Source organism: Coffea eugenioides, chromosome 2, assembly GCF_003713205.1.
Source record: "Coffea eugenioides isolate CCC68of chromosome 2, Ceug_1.0, whole genome shotgun sequence".
In the NCBI taxonomy this organism is placed as follows: domain Eukaryota; kingdom Viridiplantae; phylum Streptophyta; class Magnoliopsida; order Gentianales; family Rubiaceae; genus Coffea; species Coffea eugenioides.
In genome coordinates, this window is record NC_040036.1 from 1786604 (window position 1) to 1804547 (window position 17944).

A 17944-nucleotide genomic window follows, 5' to 3' on the forward strand; every position below is an offset into this window, starting at 1 on the left:
ACGGTTTCAAAGGAAAAAAATGTAAATTAGATTGAAATTATGTTGAAAATGTGCAAAAGTTCGGGAAACTTCTTTCTTTTATTTTTTTTATTTTGTGTATTCATCCCACTTGTTTCTCATAGACTTTTACTCTTGGATAACTGGTCTCAAATGTAGCATAATATATGTATGTATGGTTTTGTCAGTTGTTGTCTTTTTGTTATTTCGTAACAATGATCAATTAGTGGATATAGTTTTGAACTATTGTTTTTGTAATCGAGGAAAAAATTGAAATGTGGAATAAAATTGCTTATGCAGTATTGTTTGTAACTAGTTTAGATCGAAAGAAAGAACAGTTTGATTGTAGGCAAGAAAAAATCAAAACATGTAAAAGAATATGCTTTTAGATTATAATTTGTAATTTTTTTGAAGAGAGAAATAAAGAGTTGTTTCTATATATGTTGTACTTTTGTAAATGAATGGGAACTCTCTTCATGAACCAAGAATCATAAAATAGGATGTAATTACTTTAGTATATGACATAAAATGGGTAAGACCAATTTAAAATATTTGTTAATATTGTTTTCTAAATTATGAACAATAGAGTGGTAGAATTGTAAGTATAGAAAAAATAAGAAATATTGTTTTTAGATTCATTGTGTAGTTGTAGAAAGTAGAAAGAAAGAAACCGATTCGTAGAAGCAAGATATTGTATAAGGTAAATATTAGATGAATTGAGTCGATTTGAGCACGATTATTTAATGAATGTTTGTATGGGTTGGATAAGAAAATGCTAAATGCAATTAAAATATTTAATAAAATTAGGCACAAATGTACTAATTTATGTGGAAAATCTCGTGGAATATTGTAGTTGGATTGCTCGAATCGATTATGGACCCACTAAGGATTAAGTGAAATGTTGGCATCGTTAGTGAATTCCCGCTAGAATACAAATTTTGAAGATTAAATATAATTTTGTACCTGTTGTGATTGAAGAATTAGAATAGAATTGTAAGTAAAGTTTATCGTTATATTGGTTGAACCGAAAATTAAGACTGATGTTGTTTGGTTGAATTGAAAATTGAGTGTCGGACTGGTTTGTAGGCAAAAACATTATGACATTGTGAAAAATGTTGTCGTAATAGAAAAGGCAATTAGTGCAAATTAATTGAGTGAACAATAGACATTATGAAGAAAATGTAAAGTTAGATACATAACTGAAAAAAAGTTAGAAAAAATAAATAAATTGACGTAAGAGTAGATAATTTAAATATTTTGGAAGAAATTTCAAGCTAGATAATATAAAATTAGGTAGTAGTAGTACAATTATATGGATTACAAAAAATAATTAATATATGTATATGCAAAATTAGATAAATTTAGATTGATTTAATTATGTAAAATGACATAAGAGCATAAAATTTCAGCATAGATAATATAAAATTAGATAGTCGTAGTAAAATTTGGATAAATTAATTGTAGATAACAATATTGTGTTGGATGCCAATCTGATAATTAAAATTTGCAGCCAGCCCATCTTACCTTGGGTCTCTCATTGCGGTGGGTTTGTAATCATAGTTGTTAGGATCACGATCGGATCGTACGATCCTACGATCATACGATCCGGATTAAGACTAACGATCCAACTTACGATCCTGATACGATCTTACTATTTTCAATAAATTAATAATAATTTTAGTATTTTGACTATATCTTTGTGTAGAAAACTCGAAATTAAGTGTCGTTTGTTACGTTGTAAATTATATTCGGAGTGCTTTAAATCCATGTAAATAATTAAGCCCAATTCCAAATCTAGAAAATTTGATGAATCTTTAAATTTGACTCATATAATTCACTAAAGTAAATAAATGATCTTTGTTATAGGTTATCACATGGAACTAGTGTTTTGTGTCTTTATTATAATAAATTAATATGGTTTAGACTTTAGAGCCTTTAGAAATGAATTAACCTTAATTAACAATATAATTATACTGATTGCACATGAATTACATTGTTTGTTAATATATTTATGAATTGCAAATTTAAAAATTATAAATATGACAATTTATTACATTTTTTGTAGGATCTATCGATTCTATGATCCGATCCTACGATCCGATCTTGCAAACCAAAAAACGACGCTAGGTAGGATCCCGATTTTGAAAACCTTGGGTGTAATTTCTTCGGCCTTGGGTCTATTAGTGAGGTGGGAATGTAATTTCTCCGGAGATGAACTTGCCTATTCTTCCTACCGAAGCCTCGTTCAACTTTACTGAAGTGAAAAGTGATGAGGTTTAGTTTTCGTTTCCCCCACTCAGTGATGAGGTCTAAAAGTGTCCTTTTACCGGTTTTATTTTTACTTTATGCTTACTTGTCCCCACAATTTCAGATTTGTCAGTCTAATACCAATTGAGTGGTACAAACCACTGTACCATTTTGAAGAGGCTTCGGTCCAGTCAATATACTGTCGATCTTGAAAGAATAATAATTATGTAAATTTTATTATATATATATATATCATAAATTTAACGATAATAATAATAGGTTACATAAGCAAATAAGTCACTATTATTATTTTCTGGTGAAACCTTAAATATACTGTCGATCTTTTGTTTTTTGCCCTTTTCTCTAGCTAATTTCTTAGAATATTCGTATAAAAAAAATCCGTCAAATGAAGCTCTGACACGCTCTATTTCTCATTGTATACGTCAGCACGGCAGCAAAAATAAATTTTCCATCCGCAGTCTGACAGCATAAAATTCAGCAGGGTCAAAGGGATCAGTCGCAGCCTTGCTGACTGTGCACAGCTGCCTGACGCAGATGTCTGCCGGCTGACTTTTGGAAAAAAAAAAACCTAGGGGTTTGGTTTTTAAAGTTAGGTTGTTCAATCCAACAGGCAACCCCTTTTTTTCGAGTCAAACGGCTGTCTGATAATGCAATCTTGCCCTCTAGGGGTTCTCCTCTTTCCGCTGGCTATGATCTCTCCAGGTAATAGCTATTGATTTCCTTTAGTTTTTGCAAGAGCAATGATCGATTCTTAATCAGGAAAATAATTTCTAAAAGATTTTTGAGGTGCTTGTTATTTTGTTTTGGCAGCGCTGCTGACACAAAGGTGCCTGCCCGAGGGAAGGCTTTAATTCCTACTGATTTGAGCATCGCCGTTCCTCAAGGAACCTATATGTTTTTAATATATACTAGGAGGGGATCACCGCACAAGTGCGCGGTGAACAATTTTAAAATTTACATGCCCAGTTATGCCCTGTTTATATAATGCCTGAAACGTAACTAAGAATCCAGAAATGGAAAGAGACATCATTGAAAAGCACAACAATATGCATAATAGATATACATTGTAGAAATATCTAGTGAATTGTTCATAAAACATATAGGACAAAACAAATCAAAGTCTAACCATCATCTAATAGCAAAGTAGAATGATTATAATCTCAGTTGTGAATGTTGAGAATGTTTAAGTTCACATTGTTGATAATAACAGTGATGAAAGGTCCAAAGGGTTCAAGGCTGATCAAGTTGTACAAGTTTCAAGTGGTCCGATTACAAGAGCTCGTGCAAGAAAACTTAGAGATTCACTACAATCACTTGTTTGCGCAATTCAAGATCGAATTGGTTATGACACAAGGACTATTGAAGGCTTTCAACTTGAAGAGCTTCCATGTGTCACTTTGCTGGTCGCACATGAAGAGTTAGAAGCAAACTACTTAAATAGTTGTTTTGTTAGTTAGTTAATGTCATTTGATTAGTAGTATTAGTTAGGATTTTAATTGTCAATCTAATTGCTGTTTTAATGGTTTAATTATTTAGTAATATTCGGCCAAATTAGTCTTCAAAGAAGGCCGAATCTTAGTTGATTTCTTAGCCAAATAAGTGATCACAAATCACATTGAGTTTTCAAGTCATATAAGGCTATAAATAACCTAATTTTTCCATCGTTAATAATCAGATTTTTCCAACAATAAACGTGAGTTTTATCATCTTTCTCTTGTCCAAAAGAGCCTTTCTTGAATACTTAAAGAGTTTCTTGAGAAGATTCAAATCAAACTTATTAATCAAGTATACACCATGGTTGTGGCGTTCTTTACAAACAGTTTTGGTTCGCTAAATTATTAAGTTGTGGGTTAAGAAATATTGTTAGTTCATAACTTCGTGATTTAGAGGGGTCAAGAGTTCCGCAAATCAACTTGATTCTTCGTCTAGATCCAAGGATTGGAGGGATACGAGTTCATAACTTCGAGTGGGTTAGTATCAAAAAGTCTCATCCATAGAGTATGAAGTTATTATCTCATAGGCTGCATATCAGATGGATCCAAATCTAGAAGGTCTAATATAGAACATATGCATCTTTCCATGCAAAGTACGTGTGAGATATCGAGTAATATCAATCATATGTTTCAAAAAAAAATGAAGAAATATTATAAACTAACAAACAAAAGGGAAAAAATATTGTTGCAATTGTAAAAGATTTTAAACCATAAAAAGTTGCATTTACAATTTGTCTAACAGTGCAAATTTTGACATTTGTTCATAGTCAAGAAATTCATAATAAATAGAAAAATTAGTCTTATAGAATCTCGAAACATGAGCTTGAACTTCCATGATTCCAATAAATAGATTTTTTAACTCAACCAAAAACAAAAACTTTCTGCCATTCGCACTCATCCAAGAACTGTAATGAGCAGCTTTCGAAAGAAACTGGTGAAAAACCTACCAAGTATTATAACAAAAAAGAAAGAAAGATATAATCCATTGAAATTAGTTTACTACTGTAACACCAAGTTAAAAACAAATCAAGGGACTTGAATGATGCCAACAAGGACATGACAGATTCAACAAACATCTGCACTTTTGGTTACTAACAGTCTAATGCAAATTTTGTTACCCCTTGTATTTTTCAACACATTACACAAACAAGGAACTTTTCATTTTTCTTTTTTTTTTTTGGATACAGTTGTTGCCAAAGTCGAGAGATGAAAAGATTGTTACAGGTAACCTAGTATCTTGATTGGTAACTCGTGTTCCCACCAAAGTTAAAGTATTAAATGTGCCAGATCCTTGCAGACGGTATGCAAGTAAACTTTTCCACAATTTGAACATGCATCTATGCAATTTACACAAAATGCCAATGGAAGATATCAAAATCAATTTAAACAACTTGATCATACAGCTACGCAATTTCCACAACTTGGAGATGGTTCTCATAAAAACTCAATATTTTCACATGCAAAACCAAAAAAGTACATTATTCACATAACTAAATTAAAAAAGGAAAAAGTGCAGAAAATTTCATATAGTGGAAGCTAAAAGCTGAGAAATATGTGGATATCATCATTGAATTTGAGGAGAAACACGTAGATTCAGCACTCGAACCATCAAACAAGTCATTGAAATTTCATTATTCACATGGCAAGGAACTCAGCTATTACTCCAAATATCTTAATTAAACTGATAGCCTTTGCCGGACCAAAAGTCACTGTTAAACCTATAATATAAAATTTAATTGATGCACCATAATTTGTATCAGGTTTCACCTTTGTACTTTCCAATGAGGTTTTTTTGGGGAAGAAAAAAGAAGATTAAAAACGTGTTAAATCATAGCAAAACAATTACATACTCAAATCAGAAAATCTAGATAAAGGTGAACTACATAACAAAGATTTTTTCACTTTCAACTATTTAGCAAAAAATGCGAAGACAAAAAAAAGTGTGCTTTCACTGTGGGTTTTGACAATATTATCTATCGCAGATGTAAATAGTCAAGTCCATAAATTGTTAATTAGGCATGCAACAAAATAAATTGTTGATAACTTTTAATTTGAGCATGTTACCTTATGCTGTTCACTTTGAACCCATCTCAAGTAAAAGTTCATTAACCTCACTGCTTCTAGAGAATTGCCATCCCTGACTCTTTAAGCTTCACAGTATGGATGCAGAGGTATAAGAGATTTTGACTACTAACCAAAAAGAAAAAGGGAAAACTATAGTGATGTGATCCATTTCCTAGTTGGAGGTACACAATTTAAAGTTGTTCAGGAACCTTTGGAGGGTGATCAGAGGAGGTGTGAAACTGATCCAATCAATTTAAACCAGTTATGATAAAAGAGACGGGGAGAACTGTTCATTCTAATTTAAAGTTGTTCAGGAACCTTATGGAGGGTGATCGGAACATCCCAGAGCCTGAATCTACACCAAAATTTAAAGACAAGACCTTCTATAGAGCATTCTTGATCCTAGTGTTGCACAGACTTCATTTGAACACTTTCACCAGAATTAAGGTTACAAGTACGCTTGCTCAAGAAAAAATAAACATGGTGTCAACACAAAGACAATAACGCAATGGTATTAACGACATTCTGTTTACCAGAAAGGAGGATAATCAACAAAATAACTTCTTTTTTTGGTTACATCTTAATAAATTAGCATAGAAGTAAAAAAGTGCTAGTAAAGCACTTGCAACACAAATAGGATTGATCCCTATTCCATACTGCAGAAAGCAATCAAAAGCATAAGAAATTTTTTATGTAGCCAATCTAGCATTAATGGCATGAGCAGGATGAGATACTATAGTTGCACAATCTGTGGCACTGATCATTTCCCAAGATGCCTCACGAGTATATGGTGTAGCACATAGTGTGACCTTGAATTTTGTTTTGAAATCTCTTACATTATATTGTTTAAATGCTTACTGTAATTGCATACGCACAAAAGTCAAATAGATCCAAAGTCAATTTTACTTCTTCCATTTGTAGATGTTCAAATCTCTTTGACAGCAATGCCAACTGTACGGCACTATTCACTACTCGAGATTTACAAGGCTTTATCTTCAAAAATAAATTATCAAATGCAGTCCTTTGAAAGTGACATAACTCTAGCAACGCGCATCCCCATTTCTCCATAAAACAAAGATTACAAAAGAAAAAAAAACAGAAAAATGCTTTATTTTTCTAATTCTTCGTAACCCAGGGGACAAAAAAAAGAAGAAACCAAATATAGATACTTAAAAAAAATGGTCAGTTAATTTCTCGTGACGACTAAACACGTACAAAACATGTAATTTAACATTACCAAAAGCCATCATTATGAACATGTTATCTTCTAATTACCATAAAGAGAGAAAAAAAGGAGAAGAATGAATTTCTACCTAAATAACACTAAGTGAGTAATGCAGGATTTTTTCTTTCATGCTTTTGGGTTGTGAAGTAGTAAAAAAAAAGGCACCCAATAGATTTTCCTGACTAACCAGACTTTTTTATACTGAAGAAAAAAAGCACTACTATTTTTTTATAAAAAAAATCATCAAATACCATAATTACTTCTCTATTAAGACTAGAGATGTAATCGAACCAAGTCAAACTCGAGTATTGCTATACTCGAGCTCGACTCGACTCATATATACCTAGGCTCGAGCTCGACTCGAGTTCGATCGAGTACAAAAAATCGATACTCGAAACTTGACTCGAGAAACTCGCTTTAAGCTCGAGACTCGACTCGATAAGGCTCGACCTTTAGTCAAGCCTTATCAAGTCGAGCCTAATCAAGTTTTTTGACTCGACTCGACCAATCTTCACTCTTTTAGACATTTTTTCTTTTTAGGTCTTTTTACAATTATGTTATTACTTTTTTGCCATTATGAAATTTTATTATAAAGAAGAGTTTATTGTAAATTCCGTAAAACTTATACCCATAATGGTCATTTTATAATTATAATACATATATATTATTTAAATTATAAATATATTATTTAAATACCTCTGGCTCGACGAGTAGCTCGACAAGTCTCGAACCTCAAAATATTGGTTCGAAATTCGACTCGAATGACAATTGAGTAGCTCGAGACTCAGCTCGAACTCGGTCAACCCGAGTTCAAGCCAAGCCGTTGACCGAGCTACTCGATTATGACTCGCCTCGCTTACATCCCTAATTAAGACATAGAGGCTTGCAAGACCTCCCAAATACTTAGATATTTAGTTAAACATTTCATTCTAAACTTCATATAGTTTCTACACCTGACCACAAATTTCTCAAAAATTTAAAGCACACCGACAAAAGCTCATCAGAGTCACTATGTGAATTGTACCAAAGAAACAAGCAATTTCTCTAGCATATAGTTTAAAGCAAAAGGAAAAAAGCTAAAGCTTTGTCATAAGTACAACATCATATGATGAATGAGTTATAACTATAAACCAAAGTAGCACACCTGAGAATTTTTGGTATAGCTCTGTAGAGATTGCTTCAAACGTGAAAACAACCAATAAGAACATCAGAAATTGTCATTATTTGAAAATTATTATACATACGGAAAAAAAGGAATCAGTGATCAAATCTTTTTAATTAAATTAAGCAGTAATTATGGTAGCTTAAAATAAGGCTCAGGTTTGTCAGCAAAAATCAGGCAGAGATGAGAGTACCGCCATGGCTGCAGACCCATTGCATTTGAAGGGAAGAATGAACCTCAAATGCAATCAGGGTTGCCTTGCCAAGATACGGCAATCAATTTAAAGCCTGAAATACATCTAATGAAACCAAAACCATATCATCATAGCCTAACCGAGAACAAAATAAATTAGCCGATTTACAACTTTCATCTGCCATAATACTCTAGCTAGAAAGCTGCACCCTTTTCCAAAAAAAAATCACCATACATCTTTGTAAAAATCTAACCAGAAACAAAAGGAAACATGAATAAATATTCAAATCCAAGGAAAAATTAAGAGAAGATTACTCATGAATAGACACATTTATTCAAAAACATGTATAAAGTACTTCTCAAAGCAGTTTACAAGTTCTACAATCATCAATCTAACTAAAATAGAGCTCATGGAATTAAAAAGATAAGAATACATACATAAAAAAATTAGCAAACCTACTCAATCAACGAGAACGTAGCACAACAAAAGCACCAAAAAGTTTCCTAAAAAGAAAAACATATGTATTAAAAACAAGCAAATTTAACAATAAGCATAATATCAATCTAAATATTCCACAACAAGAGAAAAATCATGCCATTCAAAAACTGTAAAAATTGCTCACTGTAAGAATTAACAACAATATGGAGAATAGCATAGATAAAGCAGAAATAGCTGATTTTAGTTATATCAGGTCTAATAAAAAGAAAGAAAAAAAAGTTGACGATAGAAAGTGCTGGAAAAACAATAAAATTTTGAACAGATCTGCAATGTATCTGGAAAAAAAAAGATAATTGCTTGAAACCAGCACCAACAGAAATCGATAATGTTATTTTCTTGACAGTCATAGTCCATCCAGACAGAAAGCATATGAAAAAGAAATTTTTGGAATAAATCGGCAAGTACTTGGAAAAAAAGAGAGGAATAAAAGTTTGAGTGTCCGGATAATTTTTTACCGAGAAATAGAGAATAACGGAGAGGAGAAGATCATGGACGAGGTGTACAACAGCCGTAGTGGTCCGAAAAGAAAAGTTTTGGAACAGATCGGTAAGTACCTGGGAAAAAAGAGAGAAACAAAATGCCGTGTCCGGATAAATTTTTTACCGAGAAACAAAGAATAACGAGAGGAGAAGATCATCGACAAGGGGTACAATAGCCGTATTTGGTCCGGTGGTTTGGGTATGAGAGGAGAAAGCAGCGATGAAAGAGAAACACTTGATGGGAAACGGGAGACACTTGATGGGAATAGGTATCTCGAGCCCACCCCATCTGTTGTTCCAACCAAGAAACGATATCTGCAAAAGGCGCCACCAGAAACATAGGAACCTCTGCATACATCGTAGAAACAAAGAGTTCTCAGTCATTTCAATCAAAGGAAAGAGCAAAAAGGCGGTTTTTGGCAGCTCTCTATAGCAGACCTGAAATTTCTCTCACCAAAGCACAGAGGCAAGCAAGAAGCTCAGCAATACACAACGTTGCATTTGATTTTAAAAGAAGGGCAAATCCGTAAAATCATGCCAACCCACATTGAGCCCATCACCAACACTTGTCATCAATCAAACCATCACCAACCGTCAAAAGCTTACTCACATGGTCATCTGTTGACCAGAGAAATGGTGCTTGCTGGAAACAAATTTAGTGAAAAGCAAAGGGCCTTATTCTCGGACAACAACAACAAAAAAACTCTCCAATATTTCTCTAGCTGGGCACGTGATTTTGGCATGAGGAGGACGACCACATTTGAACCAATGAGAGCTTGACACATCAACAGACAACCACTCTTTTGCCAAAACTCATTCGTGCTTGTACTATATAGGTAGATAACAATATACAAAAATATATGTTTTGTATATTGTTATATATATTAAAAAAATATATTAATATGTATGTATATTGATATATAAATTTATATAAATAAATATATTAAATATATATTAATATACATACATATTATAAAACAAAATTGAAATAAAAAATATTATATATATAAAAAAATAAATATTAATATATAGAAACAGAGCCAGTATATATTTTAAAAAAATCCCAAAAAAATTGTTAATTATAAAAATACTCGAAAATATATTTTAAAAATACCTCTAAAAACAATCCAAAAAATATCTACAGTAAAAGTTTTTCATATACACAGTTACAGTAAAGTTTTTATAAAACACCTCCAAAAACAGTTAATTCAAATAGAGCAAAAGAAAGGGAAAAATGTTAAATGATAAAAGTTGGATAAATTACTTTAAACAAAAAAAATAAATAGCAAATGTGAAGATTGTGTAAATATAGCACACTATTATTAAGATGAAGCACTCAAAGAAACCTAGGTGACAATAAGGCAACCCTACAGCCGGTTGCCTTATTTTAATTGGGCCCCAATTGACATGTGAAAGATGTCCACCTGAGTTGTCTTGTTAATACTTCATCTGCCCACGGTAGAGAGTTCACTGTACTTTCCACACTAGAAGCAACCTAACTTTAAAAACCAAACCCCTAGCTTTTTTTTTCCCGAAGTACCAAGGGGTGAGAAGTGTCAGCCGCAGCCATGCTGACTGTGCACGGATGCAAGGGGACCCCTGCTGAATTTTATGCTGTCAGACTGCGGATGGAAATTTTATTTTTGCTGCCGTGCTGAGTCTAGAATGAGAAATAGAGTGTGTCAGAACTTTATTTGGCGGATGTTTTTTTTTTATACGAATATTCTAAGAAATTAGCCCTTTTCGCTTGACCCCTCTTGCCGTGCGAATGCTACTGGTTTATAAAAGGTTACAGAAGCACATACGTCATTGTTATTTTCTCTTGAAACCTTAAACTGCCTTCAGTAGTCCATAAGATACAATATCTAACAAAAATCCGCCTGCAAAGAAATTTGCCTGGATCCTCCTTAGAACTCCTCAAATCTCGTCTCAATGGAATCTTAGAAAGGTTTATATTTGATTTAACTAAAAGTATGTCCAGCAAACACTTTTCTTAAATAGTCTGTTGATGAAGGGTAAATTTCTTGGAATATTTTGATTAAAGAAAAACAAAAGGTAGGTTGGAAAAATATGATCCTGTAGAGGTACTTTTCTTGTTATATGCCCGTTGAATCCACTGGACACGACTGGCATTTTTTTTTAATCTAAAATACGGAATATGCTGGCCGGTTATCTATTTTGTAGCAGGGACCAATTTATAAATAAGGTTCTTTTTTTTTGCCTTTTGAGCGAACTGATATGATCAGAATACATGATAGTGCTGGAAACAACTTTTTATTTCATCCCCAAGCTAAGTAAAATCTTTTCAGGTGCTGCCGTCGAGTTCTTTTGAAAATCACATAACAAGTCATGTAGATTTTAAGTTATTGTACAATTAGGTTTAATCATATATTAGTAAATACAAATTTGATTTATATTTACATAAAGGAAAATAGTTGTGACACAATTCTAATACGATACTTTCTTACGAGCAAGAAAGTTTTTAATGATTTTCAATTTTTTTCCTACCTGGAGAAAACAAAAGTCTAAACTTGAAATATAATTAGAATAGAGAAATACAAAAATTAGAGATCATATAGAGTAATTATGATTCAACTGCATACAAAATGGTAATTATCTTATAATAGGAAATTTTTTAAAAATCATGAGAAGGGGGGCAACGGACTTCAATCCAAGACCTCTAATTCTTGATACTTCAACATTTGTCATAGACCGAGGATTTGATAACAGAGATGTAACAAAATCAACACTAAGAAATGACCCATACACAACGATTTAGAGTAAAATATACAGTAAACTTCTATAAATTAATATCTTCTATTAAATAATAATTTTTTTTCATCTCGACTTGGAATAACAAGTTAAATTAATAATTTTGATGAAATAATAAGATAATATATATTTTTTGAAAACTTCATCTAACCTTTTGGTCCTATTCATATCATAAATTAATAATTCATCAAAATTACATTTCGTCTATTATTTTTTTTAAATTTTAAATTTACTTAAATCTCATCCTTAGTTTTATATTCATTAAACTTTTAACCTTCTTTTATTAATAAATTAATTCATTTTTTATAAAATAAAATAAAGCTTTAGCTGATTAAATGAGTATTTCTTTGGATTTGTAAGTACACTCAACAAATTAATAAATTATTAATTTATTGATTAATTAATAATACTTTTTAAATTAATAGAATTTGTAAGGTCCCAAAATTATTTTAATTTATACAGATTTTACTGTAGTAGTTAAAAGAACTCTTGGGCGTCTGTCGTGAGCAAGTTTGTTTTTATAGGTCGAAAGAGGTATACCGATTGGCTATAAAATGTAGTAAATGGTATAAATTAAGTTGGTATTATACATAGAAAAATGGTAGCTTTATGCATCTAGAGTCAATCAAGTAGCAAATTGAAGAATATAAAGCGAGGAGCAACAAAATGGACTATGCGTCTTATGTTTTTTGTTTGCTTTAATTAACTTTAAATTGCATACGGACTTACTGAGAATGAAGGCTGAAAAGGTTGTTGAAGGGTTTTAAAGGGGGTTAATTTCACTTTGCCCCCCCAAACTTTGGACGATTATCCATTTAAGTCCCTAAACTTCAAAATGGGACACTTAAGTCCCTAAACTTATAAGTACCTCCCACTTAAGGAAAATTGTTAACAAATCCTGAATGTCGTGGGTGGTCAAAGTGTCCCATTTTATAAGGGTTTAGGGTTTTAAGTGTCCCATTTTATAAGTTTTGGGACTTAAGTGGGAGGTATTTATAAGTTTAGGGACTTAAGTGTCCCATTTTGAAGTTTAGGGACTTAAGTGGATAATCGTCCAAAGTTTGGGGGGACAAAGTGGAATTAACCCTTTTAAAGGTTTGCCACTATAAGAGTTTGGGAGAAGAAACAAGCGAGATTCAGTTTGCTCAAAAAAACAAAAAAGGAGGCTGGACACGGCGACCACATTTAGAAAAGAGAAAATTTCCTTATTTATAAATTGGTCCAGAACCTTATAATAAATAACAAGCCCGTCATGTCCATTGGACACGGTTATCACTTTAAAAAAAATATTCTTCATTTATAAATTGGTCCATTGACCTTAAAATAAATAAAAGCAAATTATTTGGATAGTCACTAAACTTTTTAAATAATAGTTGAGTTTTAGTCACTTAACTATTAATAGTATATTTTTACACACTAAACTATTAAAAATATAAATTTTGAATCATTCCATCTGATTCCACCATTAATTTTGACAAATCCAAATATTAATAGTATATCTGATAAGTTATGTGAATTTTTAGATCGGACAGAATTAACAGTTGAATCAAATGAAACAGCACAAAATTTACACATTTAATATTTCAGTGGGCAAGAATATATTATTAATTGTTAAGTAATCAAATCTTGACTATTTAAAAATCTAGTAGTTACCCTGGTAATTTGCTCAAATAAATGTCTTCCCAAGGAAATAGGTGGAAAGTAGAGGTGGCAAAATGGGCGGGATGGGCGGGATTTGCTTGGGTTTGAGATGGAACCGAGTCATATGGGTTTGGGCCCAACCTTACCCATATGTGTTTTGGGACTAACTTGGGCGGGATCATTTTGGGATGGGTTTAGATTGATCCCGCCCAATACCCAAATCCATTTTCTACATATTTTTTTTCCTTTAATTCATTTTTTATTTTTATATAATTTTAATATTTTTGATTTATTAAATTTCTTTTAGTTTTATTAAATAAACATGCAAGTGCTTTATACTCAAGATTCCCACCAAAAATTGGATTAACAAATAAAGGAAAAGATAGATATACAGCCATATTCCAACATATATCAAGATGGCCAAGGTCCTTAGGATGTTGAATATTTATCCTTATCATTGTCCAAGGATGACAGGTCTAAACTAACTGAAATGCTGGAAATTCTTGTGGATAATGACTAGGAAGACTACTAGATTATATTCGCTGGTATGACTATAAAAATTGTTAAAGATAATTTTTGAATCTAAGATTCCGTTTGGATTGACTTTTTTTTCAAAAAATAAGTTTTTCAAATACAATGTTACAGTAATATACAATAACTCAAGAAACATCCCATCCATATTAATATATCAAATATTTCAAAAAAATTTTATAGTAAAAATTTTTCATATACACTGCTACAATAAAATATTTCAAAAACACCTACCAAAAACAGCTAATCCAAACGGAGCCCTTGCCATTTGAGCCCAATGGGTACCCAAGTATTTCCCATCCTTTCCCATTCATTAATGGGTATAGTTGGGATGTGTCCCAACTTAAACCCAATACCAAATTATAATACCCATCCCGCCCAAAGTTCCTTTGGGCATGGGTAGCCCATTGGGACTTGGGACAAATTGCCAGCTCTAGTGGAAAGGTTTCACAAGAAAGTAGAAGAGATGTCAACAACAGCAAAATATCAGGCAGCTTATGGAAGCAGTTAATTCCTTTAAATACTCACTAAACTAGGTACTAGAGAGACTTTCCTTCAGCATTCCATCATTCTCTGGCTTTAACTACATTAAAACCTTTGTATGTGTCTTTCCAAAAACTATAAAAGACCCTATTTGAGTCAAACAAACCACAAAAGTGAAGTTTGAAATTTGAAGAAAGAGCAGTAGATTTATGAGACAAAAGTGAAGTTTGAAGAAAAAGCAGTAGATCTAAAAAGTTAACAAAACAAAATTTAAACTCGTTGCATCACCAGATGCACACAGACCTACACATTTGCTGCCAAAGAATTAAACAATAATCGGTATAAGTCACGAAAGAATTGACAATGCATATATATCAGCCAATTAATGATACTATGTTAAGTACTGAATGACACCCTGCGACTTACCTAATTGGATTTCCTGGTGAATACAGTCGATTCTTGACAACATACTCGACATACAAGTTGTATATGTGCTTGAGGGATTCCCTTCAATCACCTGTCCTAGGATGAGTTACCAGGATGATCTGTAAAACCAATAAATACATGGGGAAGAAGAGGTTTTTCATGTTCACAAGAGAGTTTTTCAACTTGTCATGGAAAAAAGTTATGCTAACTGCCAGCAAGTGATAGTCAGACAACAGATAAATGTCTTGATACTCTTGCTACATAGCCATCTATATGAATGCAAGCATATATACTCATGCAATCATCTGGACAGACCTTAATCCCAGATGGACTCTCCATGAAACTAAGTTAGTAGGTATTAGTGCGGAAGCTGTGAAACGAACATCCCTGCCCAGGTAATTGTGGGACTCCAAGATTTCCTTTATCAGCGCTGCCAAAGAGATCAAACAATAATGTAAGAAAGTCACTCTTATTAGTATGTCTTCAAAGATATGATTAAGAAACATTTTTATACCAGGACAATAATGAGATGCAAAACCAGTCTTCAGGATTACTTTCAATTTGACCAAATAATGGCCAATCCTTTCTGGTAAAAATTCTCACATCACACCATCAAGCTGCTACTGTGGGTGGTCATTTAAAGTGCACATATATTGACTCATGAACTTCTTTATATACATCAACAAATGTACATATGTTTTACCACCAGTATACTCTTCAATCACTCTTCTTTTATCAAAAGACTAACACGATTACAAAAGAATACCCAAACTTTAGAAATGCCTATCAAAGTACTTCTGATCATGAGGCAGATTATTATCTCTCTCCTTAGGCATGAACCTCGTATTAAACTGCCTTGACAATAGCCTGACAGTCTGGTTGGAGAAACGGATCATCTTTTTTGGAATTAAAAAGCTAGAAAAGAAAAATTGTAATGCTAATGCACGTTATGGAGGCCAAATTGATTATCAGACAACTGGGCGGGGTGGGAATTGGAATTAACCAATACGTAAGTTGAATCAAGCGTCAAGTGGAATAACAAAAGAAAAGGGTCGTCTAATTATTAGAAAAGAAAAAATAATTCCAAAATTATTTGATCGAAAGAAGGAGAAAACAAACCTAGTTGGATCCATTTTGGCAGTCAAGGATTTAAGAGAGAAGAGGAGACCGAACATGAGCTTGTGATCCTGCTGGGGGCTGAGAGTCTTAAGTGGCCGATTCCATTCCCTGTACAGCAGACATACTCCATTCCTGTTGAACACGTATAACATGTGGGCGTTATTCCCCGCTGCAGTCGGGACCGGCGGCGATGGACTGATCTCGGATCCTCCGAAAAATTGCATGCTTTGGGAGATACCTTTTTTTTTTTTTATCCTTGGGCGATACTTGTGGAGTTGAGCAACAGGGGGATGGGAGGAACCAGGATGAGCAGCGACAGCTTGTGGCCGAGGAAGGGTAGTGGACAATGGCTTGGCTTGGCTTGCTGGCTGGCTGGCTGGTTAGAGAGGAGCGGAGGGGATCGGGCTATAAGGCTACTAGCAGTAAATTTTACTACTGCTAAACTTTTTTATGTTTTGCTTTTCAAGTTTGGGATTAAATTTGGGAATCATGGTTCCTGAAAACCTACCAATCATCATTCCTCCCTTTCGTTTTTTCCTTTTGGTGGAGAGAATGAAAACCTCCCAGTCTATGCGGGTACAGACTACAGAGTTTTGATGAATCTTTAAATTTCTTTCCAAAAATCTCATACCCACATGGCCATACCCTGTTGCCAAAACTTAATTTCCATGCCTTTTGCTTGACTAGTGTTTAATTGATTCAAATCTCAACCCCTCTATATTTTGTTTTCCTGGAGTCCTCAAACCAAAAAAACAACAACAATAATAATAATAATAATAACAACAACAACAACTGCTGCTGCTGCTACTACTACTAGTTTTATTCACAATCACACTAATGTTTGAGGCAAACTTGTTGCGTGCACAACTAGCAAAAAAAATTATATACAATTTTTTAAATATTTGTTAAAGTCATTCTTATGAGGCAATTTTATATTTTTTATAATACCTACGGTGAAAAATTTACCAAAATAAACTATGCAAAATGTAAATAGATAGTTGTTTGGTAGTGGGTAATAATCAAAAAAAGAGAAAGAGGGAGCTAGTGGATAGTTAGTTATAAAAAGTACTAATTTAGAAATATCACAAAGTGACAGGTTTTAGTTTACACAAAAAAACCTCCTCTTTTTTGTATATGGTACATAGATAATTATTACTGTTTTTATAAACACTCTAACTTACCAATATGTTCAAATGCCATAGTTATAAAACTTGACATGCCTCAACAGTTAAACTGGTCAACTCGGTGAACGGATCATAGGATCGAGTTGGATTGTTAATCAAACCTATTGACCCGTCAATGATCCGACGTTTCAATTGGTGAATCGAAAAAAAAAATCGTCAATTAAGTTGCCGTCTAACCACCAACATAAAAATTATATTGTATTTATAATTTAAAATATATTATAATATTACATAATATAACTATTATGCAACCCACAGCTCGATCACCTCTCCGGATTGAGCTCCTAACCGGATTTAATAACTATGGTCCTAAGTCAATCTATTTGAAAATACTATAGTAATTGAGCATATTTTTTCCTTCTATTTTTGGAAACTTACAAAAAGAAAAATGGAAGTATCATCGCTCAAT

General features: G+C 32.9%; 1 pseudogene; it reads right to left on the minus strand.

The window, feature by feature from the left end:
- Positions 1–15197: 15197 nt before the first annotated feature.
- LOC113764044 lies at positions 15198–16787 on the minus strand (annotated as a pseudogene).
- Positions 16788–17944: the final 1157 nt, after the last annotated feature.